The sequence below is a fragment of the Chiloscyllium plagiosum genome, unplaced genomic scaffold, assembly GCF_037043375.1.
Source record: "Chiloscyllium plagiosum isolate Xiang-an unplaced genomic scaffold, Cpla_swu_hap1 HiC_scaffold_44, whole genome shotgun sequence".
Taxonomy (NCBI): Eukaryota; Metazoa; Chordata; class Chondrichthyes; order Orectolobiformes; family Hemiscylliidae; genus Chiloscyllium; species Chiloscyllium plagiosum.
Window position 1 is genome coordinate 44,666,416 of NW_028270182.1, and position 18,681 is coordinate 44,685,096.

At 44.5% G+C, this 18,681-nt stretch overlaps 1 pseudogene; it reads right to left on the reverse strand.

Annotated features, from left to right (window-relative positions):
* Positions 1–609: 609 nt before the first annotated feature.
* On the reverse strand, positions 610–15,875 carry LOC148137392 (uncharacterized; annotated as a pseudogene).
* Positions 15,876–18,681: the final 2,806 nt, after the last annotated feature.

An 18,681-nucleotide genomic window follows, 5' to 3' on the forward strand; every position in this document is an offset into this window, starting at 1 on the left:
AACCCTGCCTCTACACTGGGATAAGGACTCTCTGTAGGATGTGATGGAATATGCTCCACTTGCCTGTATGAATGCAGCTCCAATAAACACTCAAGAAACTTGACACCATCCAGGACAAAGCAACCTGCTTGATTGGCACCCCACCCACAAATATCCACTCCCTCCACCAAAGATGCTCAGTAGCAGCAGTGTGTACCACCTACAAATGCAGTGCAGATATTCACCAAAGATCCTCAGACAGCACCTAATAAACCCACAGCCACTTCCATTTAGGACAATGGCAACAAATACATGGGAGCACCATGTTATGCAAACTGCCTTCCATGTCTCTCGCCATCTTGAAGTGGAAATATATCCCTGTGTCAAATTCCTGGAATTCCTTCCCTAACAACGTTATGGGTTGACCGACATGGACAATAGCGGTTCAAGAAGGCAGTTCACCACCAACTTCTCAAGGGGCAACTAGGGATGGGTAATAAACCTGGGCAGTGACGCCAACATCCCATGAATGAATTTGATAAATTGTTTCATGTCTGGAACAACAGGACCCTCCTGTGGCTTCACTAATGAGTTTTATTTATTCATTATGCAAGGAATTTGTGTAAGTCGTTACTTTGCTGTGTTCGTGATCTTCACTCTGAACTGAGATAATGTTGCTGCATAAATAAACTTGTTTGTGTACCAACTTAGGGTCTGCAGCATATAACCAAGTTTTGTGAAGTTATGCAGGAAAAGCGAGTAATCTTCAGGATGGATTCCTTGAATAACAGAATGTAAGAAACTTAAAGCATTGATTAACAACTGGAGGATGAAGCTCCAAGAGATGGTGAGGAGCAAAATCACAGACTTCCTCCTGCCCTCCATCTCTGGGTCTCTGTGCTGTAGATACTGCACAGAATGCAGTATTGTTGCCCACCGTCATTATTGCTGGGACACCCTGTGCAGTATCTGCAGGAACAGGATAAGGAAGGAGTTCAGACGGGCCAGCCAAGGGAAAGCCCTATAGCAAATTTGTGACAAACAGTGTAAACATTTGTTCCAGGAGAAGACCCACCCCAATATATCTCACTGTCAGTTTAAATTACATTCCCTATAATATGGAAACAGGTTCTTCAGCCCAACAAGTCCACACCGGCCCTCTGAAAAGGAACCCACTCAGACCCATTCCCCTACCCTATATTTACCCCCGACAAAGCACCTATCATTGTGAGCAATTTAGCATGGCCAATTCACTTAACCTGCACATCTTTGCCCTGTGGGTGGAAACCCATGCAGACACGGGGAGAATGTGCAATCTCCACACAGACAGTCGCCCAAGGCTAGAAATGAAGCCATGTCCCTGGTGCTGTGAGGCAGCAATGCTGACCACTGGACCGCCATCCACCCCAATTACAGCAGCTCACCAAGGTCTGGTTTAATGGCAACTGTAAGGGCACTCTCAGTGCTAGGGATTCCAATTATCCCAAGTGACGAAGTTAGGATGATGTCTAAATTAACGGAATTATATTTAAAAATGTATTTAGATGGCTAATCATATCTTCCTCCCACATAATGTGGAGATAGAGGGGACATTGACAGGGACCACTCTTACGTAAATGTGAAGGAACTGGCCATATGATCACATGCCCATAGCCTGTCATCCATGAGTTTGGCTCCTCTCACATCAAGCTGTGGTCCGAACTGCACTCACCTTGATATATCTCGGGATACTGGTGGTTATGATTGCAGTTTGGAAAAGGCACATATCCTAACACATGGGTATGATCCTGATGAATACAGACCAGGGGCTATAAGGTAGATGGACCCTCCAGGGTTATCACTTTATTCTTATCCATTCATGGGATGTGGGCATCACTGGCTGAGCCAGCGTTTATTACTCGTTCCTAGTTGCCCTTTGGGAAGGATGGAGAATGACAATAAGAGTGACATCAGTGATGCCTCCATTGTTGGAAGCCAGACCCCTTCCTGTGCCTTTGGAACCTGGGCAATTAGGGATGAGGAATAAATGCTGACCTCGGCAGTAATGCATACATTTAGTGTGTAAGAAGAATCACATTTCCATCAGTGAGTGAAATGCTCTTGTTTAAAGAGGGCAGCTCCTACTCTAGAGAACAGAAGACCAGCTCTGAGATATGGAATAAACTGGCTCGATGCAGCATTGGTTGAAATTATTTGTAATCTTGTGATGGGGCTCATGGTATTTGTGTGGGCAGCATTATTGCTGAGAGATCCCAGGTTCGGTTTTTTTGTTATTTCATTATGATATACTAATCAGCAACGCTCCTTCATAACTGGGATTAAACTTGTTATTGTAATTAGTTTTTTCATTGTCAGAGTTTTGACACAAAGCTGAGCAATGCTGTCGTGTCAATCTCCCAAAGGAGCTTTCAGACAGTTTCAGGCAATATCTCTGGGAATGCATCAGCCCAGAGTTTCAAACATAAGCTTGCCAGCTGCCTGAAGGGACAGATCACCTCACATGGAAAAATGCATCCACCACCTCAGAAGGTGGGGAAGGTGTTCTACACCATCCTTGCTTTTAATGGCGTTCCTGGTGTGGCAGAAAAACATTTTGGACTTACCTTAATCTGCTGCTGATCTGCTCTCTGGTTTAACCTTTTGAACAACAACGTCGCCATCTCATTGATTGGTCAGCCATATCCAGACCCCAGAACAGTGATAACAATCCAGTGAGCAGCATTCATGTTACAATTTTCCATTAACAGAGACTCCCAAAGTCACTGCTGCTGCAGAACTTCCTGACTTTAGTGTTCTGTCATCTGTTTTGGCTTCATATGTTCTGAAGGCATGAAGAGAGATCATGCAACTTAGTTCTGAAGAAGGGTTTCCGGATTTGAAACATTTAGTCTACTTTCTCTCTCATCGATGCTTGCCAGAGCTGCTGAACAATTTCTGTTTTTTTATATACAAATGAAGCCTGTGTTCGCAAGAGTCTTGAAGGTTAAGGGCTGATCTGAGTGAAGTCCTCCAAGACATTAACAGAAAAAGATAAATGATTTCCATTGGCTGGCAATTCTCTAACGAGGGGCCACCGTCTGAGAGTGAGAGCCAGAGCGTTCAGGAGAAATGTTAGGATGCACATCTACACACAAAGGATGTGAGAGGTTTGGAACTCTCTTCCACAAACGACAGTTGGTACTGGAACTGTTAGTCAGTTTAAATGAGAAAGTTTTTTTTTAACAAAGGAACTGAAGGATACATGTGTTTTGATTTGTGAAGCTACATCCATCTATCATGCCCCCCAGAAATGTTCTCGTTCTCACAGTCTCTGGTTAGAGAATTCAAGTCTAGACACCTCTGTACGTTGAGGTGTTTTTCATGTACAGATGTGTAAGTTTAGAGCACAAATATCACCACAGTGCAAACACTCCCTTGTTGTCACTAAGGGAGCCCTGAATGCTCTGTTATACTGCACTTAGTCATAGAGATGTACAGCATGGACACAAACCCTTCGGTCCAACTCATTCATGCCAACTAAATATCCTAACTAATCTAGTCTTTTTTTTGCCAGCACCTGGCCTGTATCCCTCTAAACTTTACTATTCATATTCCCGTCCAGATGCCTTTTGAAGCCTGTAATTGTACCAATCTCCACTACTTCCTTCGGTATCTCATTCCATACACACACCATCCTCTATGTGAAAAAGTTGTCTCCTTAGGTCCATTTTATATCTTTCCCTCTTCCTCTAAGCCTATGCTCTCCAATTTGGGACTCTCTCACCCCAGGGAAAATACCTCGTCCGATCCATGCCCCTCGTGATTATATGAAAATTGAGAAGCCTCCGACGCTCCAGGGAAAACAGCCCCAGCCTATTTCAGCCTCTCACTATAGCTCAAATCCTCCACCCTGGCAATATATTTGTAAATATTTTCTGAACCCTTTCAAGATTCACAACATTCTTCGTTTGGAAGGAGACCAGAATTGCACGTGGCCTAACCAATGTCCTGTACAGCCACAACATGACCTCCTAATTCCGATACTCAATCATCTGAGCAAGAAAGGAAAGAAGGCCAAATGCCTTCGTCACTATCCTATCTGCCTGCAACTCTACTTACAAAGAACTATTGCACTGCAACGTCTCTTTGTTCAGCAACACACCCTTACCATTAATTGGATATTACATGCTCTGATTTGCTTTTCCAAAATGCAGCACCTCGTGTTTATCTAAATTAAAATCCAACTGCACTGTTCGGCCCATTGGCTCATCTGATCAAGATCCCATTATACTCTGAGGTAAACTTCTTCACTGTCCACTGCACCTCCAATTTTGTTGCCATCTGCAAACTTACTAACTATACCTCCTACGTTTGCATCAAAATCATTTATATAAATGATGAAAAGCAGTGAACTCAACACCGATCCTTGGAGCACATCAGTGGGCACAGGCATCCAGTCTGAAAAACAAAATTACACCACCACCTCTTGCCTTCGAGTCAATTCAAATAGCTAATTCTCCCTGTATTCCATATGATGTAACCTTGCTAACCAGTATCCCATGGGAAACTTTGTCAAACACCTTACGGAAGTCCATACAGATCCCGTTCACCGCTCTGCCCTCATCAATTCTCTTTGTTACTTCTTCAAAAAAATCAGTCAAGTTCGTGTGACATGATTTCCCACACACACAACCATTGCTACTTTAAAATTAATCACACTTTGGTCACTGGCCCCAAAGTGTTCCCCCACTGATACCTCAGTCACCTGGCCTCAGTCTGTTATCATTGTGATAGGCTGCTTCATTGCTGTGAATTTGAATTAAAGTGAGAAAAACCTGGACTGACTGGACGCTGCTCCTCCATCAGGGAGCTAGTGGGGCAGGATCACAGGACACCGAATTTATAGTAAATTCTGTGTTCTATGATCTTGCCCCACTAACTACCCAATGAAGCTCTCGAAAGCTAGTGTACTTCTAAATAAACCAGTTGGACTATAACCAGGTCTTGTGTGGTTTTTAACTTTGGCCAGTCCAACACTGACACATCTATGTACTCGTAGAATCCCTACAGTGCGGAAACAGGCCGTTCGGCCCAATAAGTACACACCAAATGAATTTGATCGATTCACTCATTGATTAGAGTGAAAGGATATTTCAGCACCTTCTTCAGTTGCTGCCTGAACTTTGTCAGGGTCGTGGCAAAAATACCATGCAGCAACTGAGAAACTGCATCATGAATCCCAATTCCAGCACAATTCATGTTGATACGTAGACCAATACGTAGGCTCAAGAGTAATAAACACCGATTGTTACATCACAAAGCCAGGGGGCGTTATCCAGTCAATACCGACTTGGGAGCATAAAATACCAGAAGATGTTCTTTAAACAGCTCAGCACAGTCGGTGTTTCCAGAGCAGTTTTCTAACTGCAATATTTAAATTCAGCTTCTGGCCACAAATGGCCACAAATCAATCGATGGTAAAAGTGATGGCAAACCAGACAGGACCATCCGACCGATGTAAAGCATTACAGCATAGATATTACACATGAGGACGCCCGAGAGGAAACTGTGGTGTTTTCAATAAACAATCAGAATGTGACTCAGGATCAGGTTGAGGATAACGACCAGTCGACCTGCCACTACCATTGCCACCAAGTAATGGGTATCACATCGATACAATCCACATTCTTAATCAAGCAGCAGGAAGATCATCACTACATTATCTATGAGGAAGGCAAGCAAACAAATTATACATTAATTTGGAGGTAAGGTTACCGTACCTTCTTGGTTAGTACTGCTGCCTCACAGCGCCAGGAGCATGGGCTTCATTCCAGTCTGTGTCAACAGTCTGTGTGGAGTATGCACATTCTCCCTGTGTCTGCATGGGTTTCTAATCTGTAGTCCAGGCCAAAAATGTGCAGGTTAGATTATTGACCATGGTACATTTGCCTAAGAATGACCAGGATTGTGCAAGTTATTTGGATTAGCTCTGGGAAATGCAGGGATCAGTGGGGGTGTTGGGCCTGAGGTCAGTGCAGACGTGAGGGGCAACATGGCATCTTGTGCACTTTAAGGATTCTATTCTGTAATTCTATGCCTCACAGCGCTCTGAGAAAAGGAGAAAAATCTCTTCATCTCTGTAACCAATCAAAGTTGCCTTATTTAAGACTTAAAAAATCAAGTGTCCTCCAGCTCTTGTCTCAATTTTAATGTTTCTTGCAAGGAGTCACCCATGAAGGAAGCGTTGCTGCAGCTGTTCTCAGTTTTACTGAGATCACAGCTGGAGGACTGTATAGGGCTTTTTAAAATCTCTTTACCTCAGAAAGAATTTAATTACATGAGAAGGTGTATGGACACAACTCACTCAGTTAATTCCTGGGATGACCAGTTCATCCCATGTGGAAATGTTGCGCAGTTTGGATGGATAACTTTGAAGTTCAGCAGAAATAGGTATGATCATATTGAGACATAACTGACCCTGAGGGGAATTGACAGGGTGGATGCTGAGAGGATGGATCCCCACGTGCGGGTGTGTCGAACTAGGGGAACTGGAGAATGTTTGAAAATGTGGCCTCTTCCATTTCAGACTGAGATAAGGATGTATCTGATAATGTGTTTCCCAGAGAGCAGTGAAGGCTGAATTTGATAGATATTTGATCAACTAGACAGCCAGTGCTAATGTGGGTCAGGTTTGAGGCGTTTGAATGGTTTACATCTGTTCTTATTTGTTGTGCATCATGTCATAAGTAGGAGGTGATTTGGTGCAAAGACAATCACTTTAAATGTCAGGGTGCTCCCATTTCAGATTGAGGTGAGGATGCTCCTTTGTCCTGAGGGGTGTGATAACTGTGGAATTCTCATCTGCAGGGAGCAGTGAAGATATTCAAGGCTGAGCTCAGTAGCTCCTTGATGGTCAAGGAAGCTCATGTATATTGGGAACAGAGATGGACAGGGAGTTCAGCTACATTCAGATCAGCTTTGATCTGTCTGAATGATGTAGCAGTGAGCGAATGGCCAACTGGTGCTCCTACCTCCCTTGTAATGTCACACAACACATCTCTCAGTGAATTCCTCAAGGCTCTTACTGAGGCCCAGGAATAAACTATTCAGCCCCTCTAAAGAGTTGCATAGGAACTTGCATTCAGCACTTAGAACGTACTGCGCAGTGTACCAAGGAGGTGATGCAACTCTTTTAAACAACTCCTCCTCATCTGAACAGATTCTGTGTATGCGTAAGGCTTGTCCATAGGGGCTGGCTGTTTTAATATGTTTTGGGTGGAAGCTGGAGAAGTGTAGCATTGTGAAGTTATCTGTGGGTTTGCGGTAGAGTGAGGTGTCCATCCTTGATGGAGATACATGTGTCCAAAATGAGACAATAGAGAATAGTCCAGTTTGAGTTTGATGGTGGGATAAAACTTGTTCATATCACTGTGTAGTTTTATCAGTGACTCCTCGACATGGGTCCAGAGGAAGAAAAAGTCGTTGATGTACCTGGTGTATAGTGTTGGTTGGAGGTCCTGCGTAGAGAAGAAATCTTGTTCAGACATGTGCCGAAAGATGTTGGCATATTGGGATGCAAATTTGGTCCCCGTGGTTGAAACGTGTGTCTTCACCGTTGTGAAAGGTGAAGAGATTGTAATTGAGGATAAAGCGGATGAGTTGTAGGACGGTGCTTGGAAATTGGCAGTTGTTGCTCGTCTTTAACGAACTACCAAACCTCAAACAGGTGAAGGGTAAATGTAGGGGAATGGGTCAGTGTGAACCTGTTGGGCCGAAGGGCCTGTTTCCACACTGTAAGTAATCTAATCTAATCTAAATTACAGAGGAAACAAAGAGTAATGAATAAAGAACAGTACAGCACAGGAACAGGCCCTTCGGCCTACTAAGACTGTGCTCACACTTGATGCCTTTCCAAATAAAAAACCTTTTATCTTTTCATGGTCCATATCCCTTGATTCCCTACTTATTCAAGAAATTGCTATTGTATCCACCTCCACCATTACCTTTCAGGTACTTATCACCATCGGTGTAAAACTGCTGTCTCACATCTCCTTAAAACTTTCCCTTCTTACCTTAAAACTATGTCCCCTTGTAATTGAGATTAGTATCCTGGGAAAAAAGGCTCTGACTATCCACAGTAATAGCCTGGGGCTCTGATCGCAAGTCTAGTGATATTATCACAATACCACTGACTCTCCTGAAGTCAGCACCTTTCAGGGAGAACACCCAACATTTCTGGTCAAAGTTTGGGAGAAGTTGTTGTGGTTCTGTTCGCCGAGCTGGGAATTTGTGTTACAGACGTTTCGTCCCCTGTCTAGGTGACATCCTCAGTGCTTGGGAGCCTCCTGTGAAGCGCTTCTGTGATGTTTCCTCCGGCATTTATAGTGGTTTGAATCTGCCGCTTCCGGTTGTCAGTATAACTACTATTATAGGACAAGCCAAACAGAGAACAGCCAGGGAATTCCTAGAGGCATGGCACTCATCCACAGATTCAATCAATAAGCACATCGATCTGGACCCAATATACCGGCCACTGCAACGGATAGCTGGAACTGACAACCGGAAGCGGCAGATTCAAACCACTACAAATGCCGGAGGAAAGATCACAGAAGCGCTTCACAGGAAGTTCCCAAGCCCTGAGGATGTCACCCAGACAGGGGAAGAAACGTCTGCAACACAAATTCCCAGCTTGGCGAACAGAACCATTTCTGGTCAAATTGTTTGTGGCAGGAAGAGAATAGGAACATATGAATCTGGATATAACAAAGGTGCAGATGATGGTTTATTCAGCAGCTAGACTGAGACAAAATGGTAGACCTGAGATATTGCGGAGTTGATAGTGAACAGGATTGGTGCTGAGAGAATATGGAAATACATATCAGCTTAGAGCCGAAGTACATTTTGCAGTTATACGCAGTTTGATTCCACTTCAGATATTGGCATTAAAATTGTTTGGTTAGGAATGGAGTTTGTGGACAGAAGTCATGGCAACAGCTTCCTTTTTTTCAGTATTTAAATTACGAGGACAGTAAGTTAGTTCAACAAGGTTTATTGAATTCATAGTCAGATAGAAAGACTTACCAGGAATAATAGTGAGGAGAGGATAGCAATCAGCTTGAATCAACCAAAGCACTCTTAAGATCAACCCGATCTTGAGGAAGATTGTGAAGACCCAAATATAAACCCCTGGTGAGTATTGTAACATTCCACCCTATTGTTGTCATATTCTGGTCCATTGTTGGAACACTCTCGCGCATTGTTCTCAGACTTTGATCTCTTCTCTCCCTCACTGTCGAACTGTTGTTCCTGGGTAGTGCTGAAAGTGAAGTTCCTACTGATACTATGTGATAGTATTGTAAGTGCCCCTTATTAATAGGAAGTAAACCTTTTAGTGAAATAACTTGATGCATGGAGACTCACATTAACTAAAATCACTGAACGAGCAGGTCCACTGAACCCCATTCAAACTAATTTGTTTTATAACATGGTAAATTAATACATTTGCTCAGTCTGGATGGGATGTCTGAGTGTTTCTGAGGAATGGACACAACAGCAAAGTGATTGATGTTAACTATTTAATGATCCATAGATATGGAAGTGTGGTCAGAGGACTGAAGAGTTTTCAATTACCATCTCTTTTCATAAAAGAAGAGACAACCACTGTAATAAAGAATAGCCAATATAATATAATTAAAATATTGAGGATACTTCTAGAGTCTCCCATTTGGGGAGAATAATTTGTTCCTCAGAAACATTGGATTTACAAGAAGCAACTAGAATAGAGATGCAAATGGAGAACACATGTATAGACAAGAAAGGTCAGTTTGTCAGTTTATTAAGCTAGTATCAGATCAGATCAATGAAGATGGTGCTGTAGATTTTCTCAACTAAAATACAATCAAGGATCATTGTCGTGGAAATTAAATCTACTCAACTATTAGCAGGAGCAAAGAAAGGATCTTTATTTTGAATCCTGCAGGATTGACTCACTACGCTACGCCAGATGCCTTAATGCAAAGAGCACGGAAATATTGTACAGATGCTTGCCATATAGTGTTCCTTGTCACACTCTCAAGGGCAATTCCCTGGTCTCTCAGACATAATGGTTCTTCAGCCTTCGCTGAGTTCGACTATCTCAAGGTCAAGTAGAATGTTTACTGAATTCACACACAGTTAAGCTGACGGCAACCCTTCAACAAAGCATCGCTTACAAAGCTCAGTACAGCATTGAATTAAAGAAAAGGATTCGCTTTAAATTTCACAGTAAATGGATAATTAATTTCACAGTAAATGGATAACTTCCCATTTCATTTTCCCCCTTTTTGTCATTTTATGACATCAAGCCCAACTACAGCAACAACTACAAAGAAATACAGAACCGTAATAGCTATACATCAAAAATGTTTAGGAAACACCAGGCCTATCCTCATATACCACCTAACACAGCCTTGTGGTGGAATCTTCACTTGCTCTGATGTGCCCTGTACACAGCCCATGCGTGAGCTGCGGCAGCCCCATAATCGTATGAGGCTTCTAATCACTACTTGCACTTAATTGGTTCTGATGCTGTCCGATATCTCCTCGGGCCCAGCTACACGCTTGTAATGGCTGGTGTGTATCCATGTGGCTCTTTCTGCGATCTTAACTGCTGTCTGTGTTGTGATGAGCACTTAAAAGTGTCCAAGCCATCTCTTCGCCTTCCAGTTGTTCCTACTGAAGTCTTTCACCACTATCCAGTCTCCAGGTTCTTAATCATGCAGCTTCCCTCCTGCTGGTTGGGGTAGTGCTGCTTTCACTTGATTCTGTATTTGAGACAAAAGTGCAGAGAATTTTATACAGTAACACAACATCTCATCCTCATAGCGGCCTGTTATCTGTGTTACCTTAGGTCTTGGGCCCATTCCTGTGTTGGGTGGTCTACCAAACAAAATCTCAAACGGGCTAGGATTAACTCTTCCTCTCCTCCTCGATCTCATATACATTAGATCGGAAGTGCCTTTGTTATGTCACCCCTAGTTCCTCACAACATTTTGTCAATTTATTTTTTAGGGTAGCATTTTCTCTTTCCACTGTCCCACTACTCACTGGGTGGTAGGCACAGGGTTGTCTCATATATTTTACCAAATAATCACTGATCTGCTGGAAGGCATTATTGGCAAATGGTGTCCCATTGTCACTATTGATCCTTTTCAGGGATGCCCCATCTCGGAATTATCTCAGTTAGCAAAGCCTTGGCTACTGCACTGGCATCCTGTTTGGACGTGGGGAACGCTTCCATCCATTTGGAAAACATGTCAACTATTACCAGACAATACCTTTTCCCTTCACTGGGCGTTACCTCAATGAAATCCATCTGCAAATGTTCAAAAGGTTTTTGGGGTTGGGGGTGTGCTGCCTGACTCATCTGTATTCACCTCCCCACATTATTAGTGACACAGATAAAACAATATTTCTGAGATAAATGAGGAAATCCCTTAGTGTATCAGTGTCCCAAAATACTGTCGTACGCCCACCCTTTTGACACATGGTCCTTACCGTGTGTCAGTTTGGCATGTAATGGAAATAATGATGGTGGTAGACAGGGTTTCCCATTGGGACCACACCATACTCCTTCCCTCACACTGCATCCTGCTCTCGTCCACTCACGATTTTCTTCTGGTGTAGCCTGTGACTGTAACTCCCGGACATCTGCTGTTGGAGTACAAATGTTTATAATACACATGTCAATCTGCTCAGTTGGCAGCTACTGGGCTGCCGTTCTTGCTGCTGAGCCTGCCCTTGCATTGCCTTGGGAAATAAAATCATTATTTTTTGTGTGAGCTTCACACTTACACACAGCGATTGATTTAGGCAACAGGGCCGCTTCCAGAAGGTCGGAAATCAGGTCGCGGTGTGTGATGGGCTTTCCGGTGGAGGTCAAGAAGCTCCTGTGTTTCCACAGGATTCCCAAATCATGTACAACTCCGAATGCATATGTGCTATTGGTGTAAATATTCACTGTCCTTCCCTCAGCCAACTTACAGGTCTCAGTCAAGGCAATCAGCTCCGCTGATGGCGCTGACAAATGAGAAGGAAGTGATCCCACTTTGACTACCTCGTAGGTAGTCACTGCATCATACCCAACACAATCCTGGCCTGTCCCCTTGCTCCTGAGTGCTGACCCATCCACACAAAAAAAAAACTCCATGTCTGGATTCTGACATGGTGAATCCTGCAAATCTGGTCTGGGGCTGCAAATTTCATTCGTTACAGCAACACAGTCGTGTGGGTCTCTGTCTCCTTCTGTAGGGAGAAGGCTAGCAGGGTTGCATCGCTTTATTGTAACGTTAGGCGTTTCTAATAACACAGTATTGTATCGGAGCCAACGTGCTGCTGACATGTGTGCGGTCGTTTGCTCGGAAAGCAGTCAGGATACTGCATGTGGGACCAGAAGGGTTAAATCATCATCGCCGACTACATCCCTGGATGCTACAACAGCCTTTTCAGCTGCAGCCACAGCTAACAGGCATTGAGGCAATCTTGCCACTACGGGGTCAAGTTTAGCTGAAAAATATTTCCATCGGCTTCAATCTTCCCCAATGATCCTGTAACAGCACAGATGTCATGCAGCCACGCTAATCATCTACCGTTTGTACAAAAGGCTGGTTTGGGTTCAGAATCCCCAGTATAGTTGTAGTTTGGAGCGCCCCTTTTTTAATCAACAAAGGCACTCTCGGCCTCTGGGGTCCACTGTAATTGACACTGGTTCTGCAACCCCATGGGCTATGTCACTTAGGGGAGCCTCAAGGGTTGTGGAATGTGCTTTAAACATTCTACAGTAGGAGCACATGCCCAAAAAGGATAGCAATTGTCTCTTCGTATGAGGCTTTGGAATTTGCTGGATTGCTTGAACTTTGTCATGACCAATAGCCTTCCCTTATTCAGATATTAGGTGACCTAAGAACTTCACCTGTTGTTGCACAAATTGTAGCTTTGCGAGACTGGCTTTGTGCCCTTCCAGCGCCAGATGGCAGAGCAACGCAAAGGTCTCCTTCCACGTTGTTCCTTTGTTGGTGCCGCAGTCAAGCAATCATCTACATACTGCACAAGCACTGACTTCGGGGTTTGAACAAGAGTCTCCAGGCTCCTGCATAGAGCCACATTATATATGGTGGGGGACTCACAATAACCTCGTGTGAAGGTATATGATTTCCTTTTGAATGAAAAAGCGAACCAGAATTGACTATCTGGGTGTACCAGTACACTAAAGATGGCATTTGCTAAATCCACAACAGGGAACCATTTCCTGTCCGGTGAAATTTGAACCAATATAGTATAGGGATTGAGAACATTTGGGGCACGTGGAACAAGTGTGTCATTGACAGCCTGCAGGTCTTGAACAAATCTCCATTCCTCCAGTTCACTGGGAATGTTTGTCTTTTTGACTGGATAAATGGTGAGTTCTCAATGGTGAGTTTTCACAGGGGATTATCACTCCAGCCTTTAGGAGGATTCAAAGACTGCAATAATTCCTTCTATGGCTTCGAGTTTTAACAGGTATTGTGCTCTGCAAGGACGATACTCAGACTTCGGGGTTATCCTTATGGGCTCACAGCCCCATATGAGCCCCATCATGGTTGCCCTTTGCCTACAACTCAGTAGGGACCATTTTTAATCTTGGGTTTGAGACTTCTATCTTAGGGAAACGCCAGGCTATCCCCCTCGGCATCTCAGGGCTAGCGGGTCTTACCTGGACTGTCCTATCTGCCTGAGTTAGCCAAATTAATTTCTTCTTATATGTCCGCATATCTGCATTTAACCAGATACCCACATCGTCCCTGAAGACCCAACCTTTCATTCTTTGTGCCTTTAGCACCCATGTTCCTAAATCCTACCACCTGTCACGAGACGCCTTCGCCAGTGACACGTGAGAGCAGAACCTTCCACATCAACAAAAAAGGGTCTACTTGCCATCACAGATACTTTAGATAAGTTCGCTCTGACTGCACATCTGTGATCACTCCAATAAAATTCACACAATAATAACTGATCTGGTTTAACCAATCTCCTCAACCAATCCTTCCCCTAAGGTTCGTTAGGGCCAACGCGATGTGTGTGTGCTGTGCAGTGCAGCATGTCTCCAGCAAGAAAATTGGTGTTAGTAGGATTAACATGGTTACTTGCTTCCAGGGTGAGTGAATTGCTCACTGAACTTATCGCTCTCTGGATTAATAGCCACTCGTAGACATACATCAGGGGTCGTAGGTCTTATTTTAAGCCTGCACTGGTAAATCGTTTCTTTGAATTATCTGCAAGCTCGTCAGAGTACTGACCAAATCCAACCCCAGTCTCCGTATGAGATCCCGGCCCATCAAATTTAAAGGACAAAATTCTGATAACAAGAAGGAGAATTGGAATGTTTCCCTTATACTAGTTTTGCTTAGTAGAGGTGCAGATAATCTCTCCCGCATCATGACTCCTGATGCACCCATTGTGTTCAGGAACCTTTCACTCATCTTTATTTGTGACGATTGTCTAAACTGGCCTAATTTAAGGACTGAGTATGTTGCTCCTGTATCTACCAAAAAGGTAACTGATGTACTTTCACATATAACATAGAGGTTGGCATCGACTTATACACATTATTTTGATATTGGATATACCGTCTACACTTTGCAATCTCAGTGCTAAACATTGAGGTGGGATATGTCTCAGTGCGCGAAAGGTGAGTAAAAGAGATTAGCATAAGCGAGTCTTCGTTGCCAAGCATAGAGGAAAGAGGCTTACCTGTACCTTGTGGGCTGCCCAACTCCACCTCAGCCTCCCCTGTCAGTCATCCTGCTGTCCCACGTCCAGGGCCGAGTGAGGCTGTCTGTGTGGGCACCGTCTCACTCAGTGGTCCATTGCTCTCCAAACAAAGCACCCGCCAGATCTACCTCTATCAGTGCCTCTTTTGCGACCTCTTCCTCTTCCGTGACCTCCCCCTCTGCCTCTGTCTCTTCCTGCAGCACCTCCCTCCAACAGCTGGATGACCATTTGCATCAGGGTAAGCTGAGCTTTATGTGTTTGCTGTTCCATCTTTAGTTTCCGCTTATCCTTCTCTTGGGTAAGCAATATTTCAGCACGTATTTCATGCTGTTCTATCAAATTCAGATCTCCCGTTTCCCAGGTAATACATGTGTCTTTTACCTATTTCGCTATTTCTTCCTTCATTCCATTGATGAAGCTGTTCCTCAGGTGTGCCTCATAAAGTGTGATTTCTGCAGTCGTTATGTCCTCATTTCGTCTCAGTGCACTGTGGGCGTTATGGACTTCAGTGAGGTGTGTAAGGTACTGGGACACTGTCTCACCTTCCCATTGTTTTCACATTGCTGTTTTGGTCATGTCCATTCACACTGGGAATGCCTCCCTACAGGCGGTTGCCAGCGCTGCAACAAAAGCATTAAAGTCTCCCTTCTCTTCCACTTGCGGGTTGGCTGCTCTGGCACGGACGTTTGCAGCTGGTCAGGTATATTTGTGTTTGGTGACATTGGCACCTAGTTTTAATCCCAGGAGACGTCTCATCTTTTGTGACGTGGGACGGAACTCAGTACAGAACTTTGTCACTTCTTATTAGCTCCAACCTCGTGTGGGTCAGGCAACTGCCCACAGGCATTTTCCAGATCCCTCATGGTCCATGGCTGGTGGGCCAACACTGGGCGCCCTTCTGGACCTGCAACTTCAACCATTGGGGCTTGCAGACAGACCTGGTTAGATGATCGTACGCCAGTAGCCTCACTGTCTGACTCATCATCCGTCGGGGGGTGATCATGGAAAGGCCTTGGATGCCTTTCCATCTTGGAGTGGGCGTCCTTCTTTAGGCCTTCTTGCTTCGGTCTGTTGCGGGTATGGTGTGATATAGGTGATCCAGCAGGCCCTGGGGCGGTGGCCGCTGACATGGAACTTTCACCAGGCGGCTCTAGTAGGTGGGGGGGGAGGGGGGGGGGCTGGGGGCGGCAGGCCTCGGAGGGAAGTCATCAAGGTCAGGGTCTGAAACAGACTTAAGACACTGTACAGCATCGTTAGGTTGTTTTCCGCATGTGCACTGGTGTTTGTACGTGTATATGGTCTGTCCTTTACTTGAGATTTCCTTTCTCTGATATCAGCCTCGGCCTTCCACATACAAGAAGCACTTCAAATCATAGGTTCGATCTTTCCGTCCATTTTCTCCTTCTCTCTCTCCTCCCACCTCAACCTTAATATTTCCAGCTGTCTTTTACTAAAACTTCCTCCCTTTGGAAAACCACATTCCTTAATCCACAATTCTAACTGCTTTACACATTCTGGGCCACAATTATTGAGCATGTATTGTATTTTTGGTTGGCCATTCCAAATTTTGTGTGGACTCTCCCTTTGTTTGCTCTTGCCAGAACCCATTTTTAGTGTAACTGGAAAAGTGTTCATCTCTCTCTGTCTCTGTCTCTCTCTCTCTCTGTCTCGCTCTCTCTGTCTCTCGCTCTCTCTCTCTCTCTCTCTCTCTCTCTGTCTCTCACTCTCGTGGTACAGTTATCTATTCCCTTTTGACTTGCTTTTATCTCCGGAGGTCCCCTCTCACATTGGGTGCGTTCGCCTCAAGGCCTTGGTCTTCGTAAACCAAGAAACCATGTACCTGGTACGTCTTAAGCGAGTCCAACTCAGCCAGTGGTGGTTCCAAGTCTAAAACCACCCTTAGCCTTGCTGTCTCTTAAACACTCTTGAGACAGCAATCCCCTTCCATTGGGGCTTTACTCTAATACCACGTGAGAGTTCACTGAACCCTTTTCCTGCTGTATTTATTCTCTTAAAATGACTCTCTATGTAGGATTACGTAAACCACGACTATTACCCAACCTTAATTGATTTGAAATCCCGGCGCTCGGGCAATCCACAGATTTCCAGTCCTCTCACGCAAAAGGTCCAATTCAGCGCTCAAGATGAAGTGAAAGACCTTCAAGGTGCTGGCACCTGCGATTCCTGGGAATCTTCAGAATCTCATCCAGTCGCGGGGTCCCGGGACGAGCCCCCAAGTTTACTGTCATGGAAATTAAATTGACTTGACTCAATAATTAGCAAGAGCAAAGCAAGGGTCTTTATTAAAAATTTTACAAGATTGACCCATTACACTAAGTCAGATGCCTCAATGCAATGAGTACCCAAACATTTACACAGACACCTGCCTTATAGCGTTCCTTATCACACTCTCAAGGGCAGAGACTGGAGAAACTCAAGTTGTTATCCTCTCATCCCCTAGTTCTGGACATAACAGTTATTCAGCTTTTGCTGAGTTCGACTATCGCAAGGTTGAGTTGAATGCTTACAGAAATCAAACAGAGATAAGCTAACTGCAGCCCTTCATCAAAGCATCGTTTACAAAGGTCAGCACACCATTGATTTAAACAAATCATTCTCTTTAAACTTTATAGTAAATGGTTAATTAATTTCACAGTAAATGGATAATTTTCTATTATATCACAGGATGTTTGGAGAGTCAGAGGGTGTCACAATGTGTCTCAGAGAGAGTCACAGTGAGTCAGAGGGTCATAGTGCGTCTCAGGGTGTGTCATGGAGAGGGTCTCAGTGTGTATCATTGTGTCTCGGAGAGTGTCACAGTGTACCAGAGAGAGGCAGGGAATGTCATAGCGTGTCAGAGAGTTTTCGCAGTGTGTCAGAGAATGTCACAGTGTGTCTCAAAGACAGTCAGAGAGTGTGAAAGTGTATCAGAGAGTGGCACAGTATGTCCCAGACAGTGTCAGAGAGAGTCAGAGAGTGTCACAGTGTGTTACAGAGAGTGTCACAGTGGGACTCAGAGAGAGTCAGAGAGTGTCACAGTGTGTCTCAGGGAGTGTCGGAGAGAGTCAGGGAGTGTCACAGTGTGTCACAGTCTGTTAGAGAGTGTCGCAGTATGTCTCAGAGAGCATCAGAGATTATCACAGTGTCTTAGAGAGGGATACAGCGTGTCTCTGAGAGTGTCAGAAAGTGTCACAGTATCTTAGAGAGTGTCACAGTATGTCAGAGATTGTCATAGTGTGTCAGATAGAGTCAGAGAGTGTCGCAGTGTGTCTCACAGAGTGTCAGAAAGTGTCACAGTGTCTCAGTGGGTGTCACAGTGTGTCAGGGATTGTCACAGTGTGTCAGAGAGAGAGTCAGAGAGTGCTTCATACAGGGTCAAACAGTATCACAGTGTGTCACAGTCTGTCAGAGAATGTCACAGTGTTTCCCAGAGCGTCAGAGAGTGGCACAGTGTGTTTCAGAGAGTGTCAGAGAGTCAGAGAGAGTCACAACGTGTCACAGTCTGTCAGAGAGTGTCACAGTACGTTTCAGAGAGTGTCAGAGAGAGTTTGAGAGTGCCACAGTGTGTTTCAGAGAGTGCCAGAGAGAGTCAATACGTGTCACAGTGTGTCACAGTCTATCAGAGAGTGTCACAGTACGTTTCAGAGAGTGTCAGAGAGAACCACAGTGTGTTTCAGAGAGTGTCACAGTGTGTCTCAGAGAGTGTCACAGTGCATCAGAGATTGTCACAGTGTCTGACAGTCGGTCAGAGAGTGTCAGAGAGTGTCACAGTGAGTCTCAGACAGTGTCAGTGAGAGTCAGATAGTGTCACAGTCTGCCAGAGAGTGTCACAGTGTGTCTCAGAGATTTTCAGAGAGTGTCTCAGTGTGTCAGTTTCTGTCAGAGAGAGTCAGTGTGTCTCAGAGAGTGTCAGAGAGAATCAGAGAATGTCACAGT